Source organism: Bidens hawaiensis, unplaced genomic scaffold (assembly GCF_021521415.1).
Source record: "Bidens hawaiensis isolate Kalapana, Puna unplaced genomic scaffold, B.hawaiensis_p1.1 tig00038664_1, whole genome shotgun sequence".
Classification (NCBI taxonomy): domain Eukaryota; kingdom Viridiplantae; phylum Streptophyta; class Magnoliopsida; order Asterales; family Asteraceae; genus Bidens; species Bidens hawaiensis.
The window spans coordinates 86,611-101,152 of NW_027496801.1; the positions used below are offsets into that span (position 1 = coordinate 86,611).

Genomic DNA, 14,542 nt, shown 5'->3' on the forward strand with positions numbered 1-14,542 from the left:
TCATCAAATATTTTCTCAAAATCCAATTCTAACATTGATCAACAACATGATTTTCTCATTTCAACAAATCAAATGAAAAATCATGAAAAAATAATTTTTTCGATCAACCGAACCCCGTATCAGTCATAAAAACTTAGCCGATGATTACGCTCCAAGCGTCCACCTTTAGCGTGACCTTCCGTCTTACGTGCCAAAGGCGCATGGCCCACTTTCTTTCTCGTCAAGGGGCCAGTCAGAGTCTCTCTGATACGTGTCAACACGAAATCCGAAAATGTGAACGAGTCAAGGCGATTTGACCCATTACAAGTTGGCTCGGTAGTCGGTACTCGGTACAATCTACATTGCCATTACTCACTTCTAATCACGATCCAATCTTCTTCATCTCTCCAACTAGGTAAACACAAAGAACCACCTTTAACTAACTGCATTATCCTCTCCGCCGGAGTGTGTGACAATCGTCAATTTCAGGTTAACCTCGTTAACTCAACTCCGTCAATTCAAACTTTAAGATTGTTGAATCTTTAACGCACACTTCATTACATTTAAACTAGGGTTTAAATGACGCTTAACACTTACTACATGTGTAGTCTTTCGGGATTTGCACCGAAACGCAAACGAGTTAACGCAAACGATTGACAAATAAACGACAAACGTCAAGACACTAATTATATGATTATTATGTGTTAGGATTATGTGCTATGTGATAATAGTATGGTCATGTTAACTTATTGTTCAAGTATGATGGAATGTTCTAGAGAAAAACAACAATTGGAAGTTTAGGGACTAGAATGTAACTTGTTGGCCTATAAATATAACATAAACTCTAAACCCTAACTATTATTATTATTATTAAAAACCCGATCGGCCCCTTGCTCCTCCCTACTCACGGCTGCCGTCCACAATCTTCCACACACACACATCAAATCAAGAGTTTAATCCAAGAACTAGGTGCTAGGAAGGTATACTTGATCATCCCTTACCTCCTTGTTGTGTAATTTTGATGTTTAATGAGTTGTATGCAAACCCTAACTCAGCCGATTCTAGGTGTTATATGATTAATATGATTCTTGATAGTTGGATGATAGATTAATATGATTCTTGATGTTGTTACATGATTCATTGATTGTCTTTGATTTGAATTAGAACACAAACCCTAATCTTGTATGTATGGTATGATTGATATGCATGGATAGTAGTTATAGTATCTAGAAGGTTATATGGATGCATGATAGTTCATAGGTTATGGTTATGTTGAGTTTTGATGTGAACAGATTCTGGACAGAATGTATATACGATGTTTAACTGACTGTAACGAAGTGTAAACGTGAAAATTGATTGAGATTGTGGGTACTGCAGTAAACTAGGTTGAGTCTAGTTTCTATAAAGTATAAATTCGTAATTTTTGGATAAGTAGAAGTATACTTTTATGATTTTACAAAAACGTGATGCAAAGCTGAGCTGTTAGACCTGCTGTTAGGTTATATTGTAAATATTATATCTCATGAACCACGAGACCAATTGGGTTGGTTCCACTTCTGGAAGTTGACTCACTGAGTTAGGAACCAAACCCAAGTGGTCTTGCATTTATTGGATTTTTCGTTTAACGGGAATTGCAAATAACATTCTGATGTGCATGAATCTGGCTGATATAAGTTAGCTGTAATGTTTTGATCATTGTGAGCAATCTATATGGAATAAAAATAAGATAAAATATGTTCTGGAAACCTAAGACATGTATGTTTCTGTGGTAATTTTTGGTGAATTAATTGAGACATTATAATCGGTGAACTAGTACAATCTTTCAAGTAGAAATTCTGTCATAACGAAACTAGCTGCTGAGTTGTATAGGAATGCATGAAATATGGTAGTTTCTATATAATTGTTGTAATTTTGACCAAAATACCCTTGCGGGGAAATATTTGCTAGTTGATTGCCATGAATTGACCAAATTACCCTTGCGGGAAATATTGGTTAGTTAGTCTTTGTTTGTTGACCAAATTGCCCTTACGGGAATTATTGCTAGTAAGTAGGTTATTAACACATGACACGGAAGTAATTGCTCACTCATATGTCGTATCACGATTGTACTTGTAGAGTCACACACAATACACAAACGAAACATGTTACGTGCATAGGTATTATGTGCCGAGTCTAGAGACTCGTTAAACGTTCCGATACTTAGAAAATCTCCTTGTTGTTTTAGAACGCTAGAGAGTTTTCTACGACGCGCATCACTCGGTGATCTAGATCGGATATTCTTCGCAAACAGTGAGTTCACTTTACCCCACTCTTAAACTGCTTTCAAACGTTTTCACTTGGGGGAGATAACATACTCCGATAAACATATTTTCTGAGATAAACGCATATGAAAGATTTTGTTATAAATTATATATCACTTGTAAAGGCTAAGCGGCATTTGTAACAACTTGAAGTCCCACACATCGGACCGGTTAATATTTGGAATAGCGAGTCACTTTTGGGTAGTACTACTGGGTTTGACAAACCCCACCCGACGTTATAGCTCAACTGGAGGTTGAGTGGGTGTAAATTTGGGCTAACACATACCATGGTCTGGAGGACCTGGTGACGGGCACTTGATAAACAGTCAGCTTCGGTCGTGAACCACTTAGCAATACTTGTTGTATAGATTAGCTACCTATCGATATATAATTTGACATAACACTATCTGGTAATGCAACACTTAAACGTTGTAACATGGTTACACGCTCAAACGTCGTAACGAGGTTACGCAATACTTAAACGTTGTAACGTGGTTACACACTCAAACGCCGTAACGAGGTTACGCAACATTTAAACGTCGTAACGAGGTTACGCAAAACGCTAAACAATTTATCTTATCTTACTTGTGAACTCACCAACCTTGTGTTGACACTTTTAGTATGTTATTCTCAGGTAGCCGAGGCGGGCGCGCGGTTTAGGAGCATGCATTATTGAAAACACTTTTATTCTGCAAATTTAAACTTAAACAGTTACTTTTGGTTTTTAAGTCGTCCTGCGTGACGCAACTTTTGAATTAAGGTTTTACGCTTCCGCATTTACTTTCATTTAAACGTTTTTCTTTGGTTTGGTTATAACTAATGATTCCGATCCTGCCAGTTCACACCCTCTGACGGTAAAACTCCGTTAGTGGATTTTGAGGGTGTGACAGATTGGTATCAGATCCATTGGTTATAGCGAACTAGAAGCCGCATGCATACTAGACTATAACCGCGACGACCCATTAGTTATAATAATACGCACTGCATAGGTTTGTGTAGTCTTGAAATCTTATTTCTTTACCTCCTTTACTCATACGCGCGCATATACACGGCATACCTGTAGAAATGTCGACGCCACCCTCATCATCATCCGATTCGATGACACATTCTCACGGGAAGGAACCGCAGTTACCTACTGCCTCGCCACCCCACGTAGTCCCGGAACTCGAAGCTCCTGCACCGAAGAGGTACCGCCTATCCGGAGGCTTGTATGACAACAACGTTAGCTGGGAATGGTACCCCAACATGATCAGACGTATGGTCTACCGTGAACAAGTTCCCCCATTGCCTCACCCGAACCACCCTGCTTACCCTAACACTCTACCACCTATACCCGAACCTGTGGAGCGAGTCCTCGCAGCTGTCGTTTCTTGTTTGGAGCGTGATGTGGGTTACATGCGCTACACTAGAGAAAATGTTGCTAGACTGTTTAAAGATGGAACCGAGACTCAAGAGGAGATTGCCCGCATGACAACGGCAATGAAAGAAATGCAAGAGACTAGTGAACAACGAACCAAGGTTATGATGAAGATGCAAGCCGAGATGATAGACTTGCAAGAACAACTCCAAGAAGCAAGGACCCGAACGGAAATAGCGTTAGAACGTTGCGATATCCTACAAACGCAACTCGATCAGAACGCAGCAGAACCTGAGGCCGAGCCCGAGGCAGAGCCTGAAGTAGAACCCGAAGTAGAACCTGAAGAAGATCCCGAAGAGGAGCCTGAGGAAGATCCCGAGGAAGATCCCGAGGAGGAACCCGAAGAAGAACCGGAGGAGGAACCGGCTGAGGAGGAGGCACATTCAGAGGTGTCCTCAGATGACGACATCTAGTGATGATGACACTTAGATGGAGGGGTTGTCTCCATCCAAACTATTATTTTTCTACGATTTTAAGGATTGATTGGAAATACTTTGTAGCGAATACAATGGTTTTAATCAAAAATTTTTATTTAGACTAATATGTGGTTGTGATGTGATTTTTTTTTTTTTTTCTTACCTACCTTTTATTACATGTATGGTGTGTTGTATATGAAAGAAAAATTCATGTTTAACATTTTATACTGTGATTCTAGGAAATGGCCGGAAGAAACGCTGGACGAGGACGAGGTAACATCAGCATGACTGCAGCTGAACTCCAAACCTTGCTGAATGACCATGTTGCTGCCGCTTTGGCTGCACACAATCAGAATCAAACAGGAGGTCCAAACGGAACGTGTACCTTCAAGAACTACTTAGACTGCAAGCCCAGTACGTTTAAGGGCACTGAGGGAGCTATAGGCTTCCTGCGTTGGGCTGAGAAGGCCGAGTCGGCCTTTGAGATGTGTAACTGTCCCCATGCCAATAGGGTCAAGTTTGCTGCTGGGACACTCGAGGATTCCGCCCTCACTTGGTGGAATTCGAACGTCCAGATCCTTGGCTTGGAACTGGCAAACGCGATGAACTGGGAGGAGTTCAAAAACATGATGCGAGAGGAATACTGTCCGAGGGAAGAAATTTCGAAGTTAGAGTCGGAGTTTTGGTCATTGAAAATGGTGGGTTCAGAGATTGAAGCCTACACCACTCGTTCGCACGAGTTGGCAGTGATGTGTCCGCGGATGGTGGATCCGCCGAGCAAAAGAATAGAGATGTACATTGATGGGTTGGCACCACAGATTCAGGGTATGGTGACGTCTTCCAGACCAGCCACGATCCAACAAGCGATCCGTTTGGCTCACAAACTAACGGATCAGGCTGTGACCCAGGGTGCGTTACCACCAAGGGGTTCGACTGTAAAAGCCCGTGACAACCCGAATAATGACCATGCCAGCAACAGCAACAACAGCAACCCGAACAGCGGGAAAAGAAAGTTTGACAACACCAGATCTTCATCCTCAAACCTCCCACCGCAACACTACCGGAAGCCCGAATTTACTCGGAGTTTCAACACTCAGAATCACAACAACAACAACAACAACAACGGTAACGGGCAGGTTTCGAGCGGGTATGCTGGGAAACATCCAAAGTGCAATAGGTGCAACTTTCACCATGTTGGGCAGTGTGACCGTGTCAAGTGTCAAAGATGCGGAAAGATAGGTCACCAAGCGAAGGATTGTAGAGTTGACCTTGTGGCGAAGGGTGCTCCTAAGCCACCGATGATGACTAAGGGATGTTATGAATGTGGACAGGAAGGTCATTTCCGGAAGGACTGCCCCAAGCTGAAACAGAACGACAATAACGGGGGTAATGGGAGTGGCAGTAACGGTGGAGGAAATGGCAAAGGAAGAGCGTTTGTGATTGGATCAGGTCAAGCCCGCAGAGATCCGCATGTGGTGTCTGGTAAGTTCCCTGTAAACGATTGTTTTGCTTCTGTTTTGTTTGACACTGGAGCTGATAGGAGTTTTGTGTCAAAGGCCTTTAGCCAACTTTTAAACCTTACTCCAACCCCGTTAGACGCTAAGTTTCCTGTTGAATTAGCCAACGGTAAAACTGTAATAACAACTCATATACTTGCGGGATGTAAGTTGAAATTGTCAGGTCATGTCTTTGACATCGACCTTATTCCTTTTACGCTTAGTAGTTTCGATGTCGTTGTCGGCATGGACTGGTTATCGGAGAACCGAGCGGAGATTATATGTCATGATAAGATCGTCCATATTACCACCCCTTCAGGCGAGATCATTTCGGTCCGAGGCGAGAGAAGCGGCATGACCACCAGCATCATTACCATTATGAAGGCACAGAAGTATTTAAGAAAGGGTCATCCGGCAATTCTGGCGCAGATTGTTGAGAAACTTGTGGAGGAGAAACGAATTGAAGACATTCCGGTTGTGCGAGATTTTCCAGAAGTCTTCCCGGAGGACTTGCCCGGACTCCCTCCCATTCGTCAAGTCGAATTTCAAATCGAGTTGACACCCGGTGCAGCACCCATAGCACGAGCCCCGTATCGGCTCGCACCGGCGGAACTTCAGGAGTTGTCCACCCAGTTGGAGGATTTGTTGGATAAAGGTTTTATCCGACCTAGCTCATCGCCTTGGGGAGCCCCTGTCTTGTTTGTCCGAAAGAAAGACGGGACTTTCCGGATGTGCATCGACTACCGGGAATTGAACAAGGTGACGGTCAAGAACCGTTATCCTTTACCCCGAATTGATGATTTGTTCGACCAGCTTCAGGGATCGAGTTACTACTCGAAGATCGATTTACGATCCGGTTATCACCAGCTGAGAGTGCGCGAAGAAGATATTTCAAAGACGGCTTTCAGAACACGGTATGGTCACTACGAGTTTTCGGTTATGCCTTTTGGCCTAACCAACGCACCAGCCGTATTTATGGATCTCATGAATCGAGTATGCAAGGCGTACCTCGACAAGTTCGTGATTGTTTTCATCGATGATATTCTCGTCTACTCCAAGAACGAGACTGACCACGACGAACACTTAAGGATAATTCTGGAACTGCTGAAGAAGGAACAACTGTATGCTAAACTCTCGAAATGTGAATTTTGGCTTCGAGAGGTTCACTTTTTAGGACATGTGATAAACGAGAATGGTATCCATGTCGATCCCGGTAAGGTAGAGGCCATCAAAAACTGGGAAGCACCTAAGACTCCGACTGAGGTGCGACAATTCCTAGGACTGGCCGGCTACTACCGGCGTTTCATCGAGGGATTTTCAAAGATTGCTCAACCCCTAACCGCTTTGACTCACAAGGGCACTAAGTACAACTGGGGTGACGCGCAAGAATCCGCTTTTCAACTGTTGAAAACCAAGCTTTGTAGCGCCCCTATTTTAGCCCTCCCCGAGGGAACGGAAAATTTTGAGGTACACTGTGACGCATCTATACAAGGTCTCGGTTGTGTGCTGATGCAACTTGAGAAAGTTATAGCCTACGCCTCTAGACAACTACGGGTTCACGAGAAGAACTACACGACCCATGATTTGGAACTCGGAGCTGTAGTGTTTGCTCTTAAGATATGGAGGCATTACTTGTACGGTACCAAGTTTACCATTTACACCGACCACAAGAGTCTCCAACATATCTACGATCAGAAAGAGCTGAACATGCGACAGCGTCGTTGGGTCGAGCTGCTTAAAGACTATGATTGTGCCATCAAGTACCACCCTGGCAAGGCCAATGTGGTGGCCGACGCCCTTAGCAGAAAAGAATCAGATAAACCCAGACGGGTGAGAGCATTGCAACTCACGATTCATGCCAGTTTACCCGATCAGATTCGCGATGCGCAACTGGAAGCTTTGAAAGATGATAATCTTCCATCGGAACTCATGCGGGGCATGAGCAAGCAACTTGAAACCAGGTCGGACGGGGTCCGATATTTTGAGAACAGGATTTGGGTTCCACGATACGGAGAGTTGAGAACCCTAGTGATGGACGAAGCTCATAAGTCCCGATATTCTATCCACCCTGGCTCAGATAAAATGTATCATGATTTAAAGGAACTTTACTGGTGGCCGAACATGAAAGCCGACATTGCAACCTACGTGAGCAAATGTTTGACTTGTGCCAGAGTCAAGATAGAATACCAGAAACCATCTGGTCTACTGCAACAGCCGGAACTCCCAATGTGGAAATGGGAACAAATCTCAATGGACTTTATTACGGGTTTGCCTAAGACACCGACGGGATGCGATACCATCTGGGTGATCGTTGACCGATTGACTAAATCGGCACACTTCTTAGCGATTAAAGAAACAGACAAAATGGAAAGACTGACTCGTGTCTACATGAAGGAAGTAGTGTCGAGACACGGAGTGCCTGTCTCGATCATTTCCGATCGAGATTCTCGTTTTACCTCACACTTTTGGAAGTCGCTGCAAAGCGCACTGGGCACACGTCTTGATATGAGTACCGCATACCATCCTCAGACGGATGGGCAAAGTGAACGGACTATTCAGACCCTGGAGGATATGTTGCGTGCATGCGTCTTAGATTTCGGAAAAAGTTGGGAACCCCATTTACCCTTGGTAGAGTTTTCGTATAATAACAGCTACCACGCAAGCATTAAGGCAGCGCCGTTTGAAGCGCTGTACGGACGGAAGTGTCGATCACCACTCTGCTGGGCAGAGGTGGGTGATAGCCAAATCACTGGTCCGGAACTGGTACTCGAAACTTCGGAAAAGATTGTTCAAATCCGAAATCGCATGGCAGCAGCACGAGATCGACAAAAGAGTTACGCCGACAAGCGCCGAAAACCTCTCGAATTTCAAGTAAACGATCGAGTGTTACTCAAAGTCTCACCTTGGAAAGGTGTGGTTCGCTTTGGTAAGCGAAACAAACTTAACCCGCGATATGTTGGTCCGTACCGGATAACTGAGCGCATTGGTCCGGTGGCGTACCGACTGGATCTACCAACAGAACTCGGTGGCGTACACGATGTATTCCACGTATCAAATTTGAAGAAATGCCTATCTGATGAAACCCAAGTAGTCCCTTTGGAGGAACTACAAGTTGATGAACAGTTACGGTTCATTGAGGAACCAGTCGAGGTTTTGGATTGGGAAACCAAAACGCTCAAACACAGCAAAATTCCAATCGTTAAGGTTCGTTGGAACTCGAGACGTGGACCGGAGTTCACGTGGGAACGCGAGGATCAAATGATGAAAAAGTATCCTCACCTTTTTGAAGGGCTAACCAAACACCGGAAACCGCGAAACCCGGCAAACCGTCAAACATCACCGGAGGTATGAACTAAATTTCGGGACGAAATTTCTTTCTACTAGGGGATGATATGACAAACTGAAAATTTTTCTTACTTTTTCAGGCTCTCATCACGACTTGACTCAATTTTCGGGACGAAAATTCTTTAACATGGGAATGATGTGACAATCGTCAATTTCAGGTTAACCTCGTTAACTCAACTCCGTCAATTCAAACTTTAAGATTGTTGAATCTTTAACGCACACTTCATTACATTTAAACTAGGGTTTAAATGACGCTTAACACTTACTACATGTGTAGTCTTTCGGGATTTGCACCGAAACGCAAACGAGTTAACGCAAACGATTGACAAATAAACGACAAACGTCAAGACACTAATTATATGATTATTATGTGTTAGGATTATGTGCTATGTGATAATAGTATGGTCATGTTAACTTATTGTTCAAGTATGATGGAATGTTCTAGAGAAAAACAACAATTGGAAGTTTAGGGACTAGAATGTAACTTGTTGGCCTATAAATATAACATAAACTCTAAACCCTAACTATTATTATTATTATTAAAAACCCGATCGGCCCCTTGCTCCTCCCTACTCACGGCTGCCGTCCACAATCTTCCACACACACACATCAAATCAAGAGTTTAATCCAAGAACTAGGTGCTAGGAAGGTATACTTGATCATCCCTTACCTCCTTGTTGTGTAATTTTGATGTTTAATGAGTTGTATGCAAACCCTAACTCAGCCGATTCTAGGTGTTATATGATTAATATGATTCTTGATAGTTGGATGATAGATTAATATGATTCTTGATGTTGTTACATGATTCATTGATTGTCTTTGATTTGAATTAGAACACAAACCCTAATCTTGTATGTATGGTATGATTGATATGCATGGATAGTAGTTATAGTATCTAGAAGGTTATATGGATGCATGATAGTTCATAGGTTATGGTTATGTTGAGTTTTGATGTGAACAGATTCTGGACAGAATGTATATACGATGTTTAACTGACTGTAACGAAGTGTAAACGTGAAAATTGATTGAGATTGTGGGTACTGCAGTAAACTAGGTTGAGTCTAGTTTCTATAAAGTATAAATTCGTAATTTTTGGATAAGTAGAAGTATACTTTTATGATTTTACAAAAACGTGATGCAAAGCTGAGCTGTTAGACCTGCTGTTAGGTTATATTGTAAATATTATATCTCATGAACCACGAGACCAATTGGGTTGGTTCCACTTCTGGAAGTTGACTCACTGAGTTAGGAACCAAACCCAAGTGGTCTTGCATTTATTGGATTTTTCGTTTAACGGGAATTGCAAATAACATTCTGATGTGCATGAATCTGGCTGATATAAGTTAGCTGTAATGTTTTGATCATTGTGAGCAATCTATATGGAATAAAAATAAGATAAAATATGTTCTGGAAACCTAAGACATGTATGTTTCTGTGGTAATTTTTGGTGAATTAATTGAGACATTATAATCGGTGAACTAGTACAATCTTTCAAGTAGAAATTCTGTCATAACGAAACTAGCTGCTGAGTTGTATAGGAATGCATGAAATATGGTAGTTTCTATATAATTGTTGTAATTTTGACCAAAATACCCTTGCGGGGAAATATTTGCTAGTTGATTGCCATGAATTGACCAAATTACCCTTGCGGGAAATATTGGTTAGTTAGTCTTTGTTTGTTGACCAAATTGCCCTTACGGGAATTATTGCTAGTAAGTAGGTTATTAACACATGACACGGAAGTAATTGCTCACTCATATGTCGTATCACGATTGTACTTGTAGAGTCACACACAATACACAAACGAAACATGTTACGTGCATAGGTATTATGTGCCGAGTCTAGAGACTCGTTAAACGTTCCGATACTTAGAAAATCTCCTTGTTGTTTTAGAACGCTAGAGAGTTTTCTACGACGCGCATCACTCGGTGATCTAGATCGGATATTCTTCGCAAACAGTGAGTTCACTTTACCCCACTCTTAAACTGCTTTCAAACGTTTTCACTTGGGGGAGATAACATACTCCGATAAACATATTTTCTGAGATAAACGCATATGAAAGATTTTGTTATAAATTATATATCACTTGTAAAGGCTAAGCGGCATTTGTAACAACTTGAAGTCCCACACATCGGACCGGTTAATATTTGGAATAGCGAGTCACTTTTGGGTAGTACTACTGGGTTTGACAAACCCCACCCGACGTTATAGCTCAACTGGAGGTTGAGTGGGTGTAAATTTGGGCTAACACATACCATGGTCTGGAGGACCTGGTGACGGGCACTTGATAAACAGTCAGCTTCGGTCGCGAACCACTTAGCAATACTTGTTGTATAGATTAGCTACCTATCGATATATAATTTGACATAACACTATCTGGTAATGCAACACTTAAACGTTGTAACATGGTTACACGCTCAAACGTCGTAACGAGGTTACGCAATACTTAAACGTTGTAACGTGGTTACACACTCAAACGCCGTAACGAGGTTACGCAACATTTAAACGTCGTAACGAGGTTACGCAAAACGCTAAACAATTTATCTTATCTTACTTGTGAACTCACCAACCTTGTGTTGACACTTTTAGTATGTTATTCTCAGGTAGCCGAGGCGGGCGCGCGGTTTAGGAGCATGCATTATTGAAAACACTTTTATTCTGCAAATTTAAACTTAAACAGTTACTTTTGGTTTTTAAGTCGTCCTGCGTGACGCAACTTTTGAATTAAGGTTTTACGCTTCCGCATTTACTTTCATTTAAACGTTTTTCTTTGGTTTGGTTATAACTAATGATTCCGATCCTGCCAGTTCACACCCTCTGACGGTAAAACTCCGTTAGTGGATTTTGAGGGTGTGACAGAGTGTCGCCAGAAAATCCAACGTTCCGGGTGGTTTCCGGCGAAGTTTCCGACACCTCTAAACACCCCCAAAAATCTTGATTCAACACGCTAGTCGGCGAATTCTTCGTAAATTCTTCAACTTTATCAAAACCCATGTCAAGATTAGCAACAAAAGGGTGTTTAAGAAGCTCTTTTATTGAGTACCTTTCTTTAGCATCTCTTCTCAAACACACATTCAAGAAATCTTGACACTCCGACGACAACCACCGCGGCCACTCTGGCACCTCACCGGAATACCCAATTCGATACAAACCCGAAATTGGATCATTAACATCCGGCCACGGATTACACCCGGTTGCCATTTCGATTATTACACACCCTAGAGCCCACACGTCGACCGCAAACCCTTGCTCTTCGCCCCTTACTACCTCTGGCGCCATAAAAACTGGCGTACCAGAAAATTTACTCTGGGACACATAATTTACCTCCCTAGTGGTGGGACCCACCACTAGTTTACTTAGAGGTACATGATTTACCTCTCTTACATTGCCTGTGGGACCTGTCAAGGGAAATATACTGGCATTCTCAGCTAACTTACTGTGGGACACATGATTTACCTCCCTCACATTAACAGTACGTCCAATGCTGGCGTACACTATATTATTATCCACTAATTTAGCACAACCCAAATCACCAATCTTAACAACACCATCATCACCAACCAAAATATTCCCACACTTAATATCACAATGCACCAAACTATTCAAATGTAAATAATCCAACCCAAGAAGAATTTGATAAGTGTAGCATCTAATCAAATCTTCATCAATTGATCCTCCATGTTTCTTGATCACATCCGAAATCGTGCCACGGGTTGCATACTCCATGTGAATATTATACATGGGCATGTTGTTATTGTAAGTAATATCATAACCTTTGTATGATATAATATATGGTGAGTTTAATTGTGAGAGAATGTGTTGTTCATGTTGTAAGGAAATAGAAGTGGAAAGGTTGACGGATTTGACTGCGAACCGGTCTCCGGTGGCGCTGGCCGTGGCTAAGTAGACGGTGGCGGAGGAGCCACGGCCGATCACCGGACCCCTGGTCCACTTCATTGTTGATAGTTAAAGTGAAGGGTGTTGAGTTTTGGCTTAGTTGGGAAAGTGTGGTTGGGTGTGTGTATATATACAAGTTGCTTTATTATTATTTTATATGTTATATTATATATTTGTTTTTACATAAAAGATATTTGTTTTATTGTTGATAACAGTTTGCAACTTTGCATTAGTTATGATGACAGAATTTTGTAAATCATGAGTATGGTTTTCTAGAAATTGATTTTTAATTTGTATTAAAATTGTACAGAGGGGGGGGGGGGGGGGTGTTTATATCATTTTTATAACACAAACAGTCATTTAACTATTTAACTATTAGACTTTAGTTGTAAATGAGTCAAACGGAAATCTTCTAAACTAAGCTCAAAGTTTGAGTTAAGCTCGTTCATATTTTCGTAAGCTCAAGCTCGACTTGTTAATAAATATCATTTAGTTATATTTATGTATAAAAATACTATAATTCATTTAAGTTTGATACAGATAATTCAAGTTCAAGCTTATTTATTAAATGAGCTCCAATTATACATGCTTAGTTCGAACTTTTAACAAGTTGATATCGAGTAGCTCAAAGCTGATTGATTCAATGATTCATTTACACCGATGATGAGTGTCAATCATTGCTTTTTTACCTAGTAATTACCAATGTTATCGGTTTCACCCACTACATAGTTGCGTTTTTAGTTGGTAATTAACGACCATAGTATGTAGAGGCGAGCAAATAACTTATTTAACAAAATCGTAACCAAATTAACCAACTTAACCCAACTTAACAAATAAGTGAAATTACCTACGGTTTATTCAACCATGTTAAGCAAAATTGTGGTCCCATTTTCTATTTTGATGTATGGAAAAACCGAATCGAACCGAATTATACGTATAAATTTTTTAGTTATTATATATTTGTATTCAGGGGCGAAGATTACCCGGGCCCCCGTGACTTTTTTGCGCAGTGATGTAAATTTACCTGTTTTTGGTCGAAAATTTTTTTACGTGGTGTAAATTTACCCGTTTTCGACTTAAACTTTGCGCATGGCCCCCGCGTTTATGATTTTTTAATACATTTTGAGTCCGGTCCCCTGACAAACTTGTCCCAGCTTCGACATAGTTTGTATTTGTATTTATTTTGAAATGAAGTAGAAAATAATAAGGAGTTGAGTGGATCACATGCAAAACATGAGGAAGGAGGAGCTCCGGCGGTTGCTTGTCTTCAAATAAAGCCAATCACGTGATGACACGTGACAACGATGGGGAATCCTTCTTTGTGGCTCCATTACTTGTAACGCACGCATGTGAAATTAACACACTTTTAACTGTCCATATATACTCATATAATTAAAAGCATTCTCATCCGTTCTCTAAAAATATGTGAGAAGAATTTGTAAATTATATGGTATGGTTATGAGTGGTTGTGAGTAGAGCAAAGAGAAAATATTATATGGGAAAGTTAAATTTGAGGTTTTAATGTTCATACCGTATAACTTTTTTAATATTTTCTAAAAGTGGTTGTAAATGAAGGAACGAAAAAAGATTAATGATAAAGGTATAAAAAGTATTATTTAATTAAACAGCAGAAAGAAAAAACAGTGATTTTTAGTGTAATTATATGATATATATAAATATATGTTAGGGTGG

General features: G+C 41.1%; 1 pseudogene; it reads right to left on the bottom strand.

Annotated features, from left to right (window-relative positions):
* Positions 1-347: 347 nt before the first annotated feature.
* Positions 348-12,910, bottom strand: LOC143590561 (mitogen-activated protein kinase kinase kinase 18 pseudogene; annotated as a pseudogene).
* Positions 12,911-14,542: the final 1,632 nt, after the last annotated feature.